Below are 2,937 nucleotides of genomic sequence, written 5' to 3'. Positions count from 1 at the left end.
CACCATAGTTGCTGCCCTTCGCCCTCGCCAGTCAAACAAAACACAGAGTGTGCGCATACATTACGTGATGGTCTAGAGGCTAGTTCGCATACGCATTTTTAGTGCGTTCTTTCACTGGAAATTTAGAATTATCTCATTTTTCAAGATATATGGGGCAGACAATTTATAGATCTATATAATTTCATATAGTTACTATCACACGGAGAGTGACGTTTTTCTCCAAAAGTCAGCATAACTACAAATGTGATATTGATTTTATACAACAGTTAATTAAACAAGAAGTTAATATCAAGAGACTTTTAGACAACATATTCCCTTTTTTTTTGCTCTATTTCTAAAAACAAAAATCATTCCAAACACAGCCACTGTTTATGCATTGAGCAAGCAACACGACAGGTAGCCAGTTCTGAATGAATCAACCGCTTAAATGATTCAGTTCAATTGCAATGACTCTCTTTTTTAACAGTGACTTTGCTGCCACCTTACTCGGTAGTTGTGGTTTCACATTTGCTGTACCTTTTTCATTTTTTAAAATATTTTCAAACATCGTTTTTCAACGTTTTATGTTTCAAATATCAAAACATTGTTTATTCATTTGCAAATCGTAGGTTAAAGTATTCCATGTCCCTCAGAGCTGCATTAAACAGTGTAAAAAACATCTAAATGGTAACTTCAGATGCAGCTTCTGTTTTCTCTGCATTGCAAAGATCAATTTTGTTGATACTGATTGTATTTGCTTGCAAAACTCTAAAATGCAAGTATTTGACCTAAAAGATGGTGCACACTTTTAGAAAAAAATGGCGTGAAGGTAAAAATAAAAAAATCAGGAGTCAGCTGTCAGCACAATTAGAAATAAGATATCAGCACAATAACACACTCAGCAAAATATTGTCTATTTATCGTTATCGATAAAATCCCAGAAATCACAGAGATATAATTTTTTTTGTCAATATTGAAACTATTAAAATTTTCTAGGGGCGCCACTGCAAGTGAACAGTCAGTTCTAAAATTTCTTGTGTTGGAAGCATAAAAAAAAATGGGCTAGCAACAAGATCTGAGTGACTCTGACAAGGGACTTAAGGGGACTCGCTATATAAGTGGGATCAGAGGGGGCATCACCAAAGCGGATAAGTCTTGTGTTTGTCGTGTGATCTGGAATGCAGTGGTTAGTGCAAAAGTGGTGCAAGGACAGGAGCCGCATTGAACGGGTGTCAGGGTCATAGACATCAATACTCAACTGCAAGTTAAAGCTTACCAATGTGCACAAACTGCGGTATGATGCAAAGGAAGAGCTTAGCTCTTGCATAGTCTGATGAATGCACGTTTAGTACTCACTAGATTATGATGGACTGGTGGTTAGTGTGATGTGCTGTACTCTAATGGTGTGTGTCGGTACTCATGTGAAGAGATGGCAGCGGGTGTGTGCGTGTGTGTGTGTCGTTTATCTAGTGAAGAGATGGCAGCAGGATGCACTATGGGAAGAAGGCAGGCCTTCATAGCAATTTTGTTTATGTGGAATGAAAGTTTTGCAATGTTCTACTGTGAAACCTTACGTCCTGGCATTCATGTATTGTTGCAGAGCACCTACAGATATTTATTTTATTTGTGCTTCTTTTAGGCTTTTGTGTCATCCTTATTTGGTCATGTTCCGTTCCTCGTTTTGTTAATTGATTAATCCCCACCTGTTTCCATTCCCCTCATTACTTTCCTTGTGTTTAAAAACCCTGTCTGTTCAGTTCCTTTTTGTCCGCTATTATGTTAATGTTTGAGGTTTAATGTTCGATTATTTGGATTTGTGTTTGGATGTGCCCTTTTCTCCTGGGAATCATTAAAAGAACTCTTTATATATACCTTCTTCTTCGTGAGCTTTACTCAGCACGCCAGCCCGGGCGTGACATTGTATTATTTATGTTTTGATTATTATTATTGAGATTTACTCAGCACGCCAGCCCGGGCGTGCCTCTATGGGATGTGCTGAACCAACAGATCCGATCCATGGGACTCCACCTCACAACATGTAGGACTTAAAGGATCTGCGGCTAATATTCTGGTGCTAGATAACACAGGACATGTTCAGAGGTCTGTTGGAGTCCATATTCATGCTATTTTGGCAGCACAAAGGAGGCCTACATGATTTTAATGTTGTAGCTGATCAGTGTATCAGTAAAACAATGTTTACAACATAATATTTACTTTTCAATATAATAAGTGTAATCCTATAAATATTGTTACCATATAATATTAGTATTCCTCTTTAAATGTACTGGTTTCTTTTGCTATGTTGATACTACGTTATTATTATCATTATTATTATTTTACAATGTAGGTTTTGTAGTGTTGGTAGTGCACTGCACACTTTTTGTCATTTAACAGTATGCATAGCTCTTGTCCAATTAAAATAATATTCTTCTTTACCAAATACAAGTGTCTTTGGCTTATGTAAGAAATAATAATATTATGTAATATTACACAATTAATATCCACATCATCATCACCACCAACAACAACAACAGTAGCAGTAATAGTAATAACTGCATGACTATTTATATGTGGTGCATTAGGTAGGTAGTTTAAGACATTTTTAAATAAGATTTTTTTTTTAAATGTATTGTAAAGGAATATCAATGTGTGTTTTTTTTTTATATATTGCAATCATCTCAGTGTTACAATGTTTTTGGTTAGTTTATAATGTCACACATTTCTCATAATGCAAAAAATTATTTTACATTATTACCTCAAGATTTTATTATTCTGAGAAAATTATTACATCCTGAACATTTTATTACATTAATAATAGACTACTTTTTACTTTATTTGTAGTTATATTACGCTTCAATATAACATTATGATTTGCAACACAGACCTACAATACACTCAATATACAGAGTAAAGAATATTAAACTGTTAGTGGACAAAAAAAAAAAAAAAAAAAAAAAA

The 2,937-nt window shown here is 34.7% G+C and overlaps 1 protein-coding gene across 1 annotated transcript in view; it reads right to left on the bottom strand.

Moving 5' to 3' along the window:
• si:ch211-281l24.3 overlaps positions 1-2,937 on the bottom strand; it is an 80,491-nt gene that overhangs the window by 25,927 nt on the left and 51,627 nt on the right. The window lies entirely within an intron of this gene.

This window comes from Cyprinus carpio, chromosome A15 (assembly GCF_018340385.1).
Source record: "Cyprinus carpio isolate SPL01 chromosome A15, ASM1834038v1, whole genome shotgun sequence".
Taxonomy (NCBI): Eukaryota; Metazoa; Chordata; class Actinopteri; order Cypriniformes; family Cyprinidae; genus Cyprinus; species Cyprinus carpio.
Note: the sequence above shows the minus strand (reverse complement) of the source record. Positions and strands in the feature narration are given on the sequence as shown.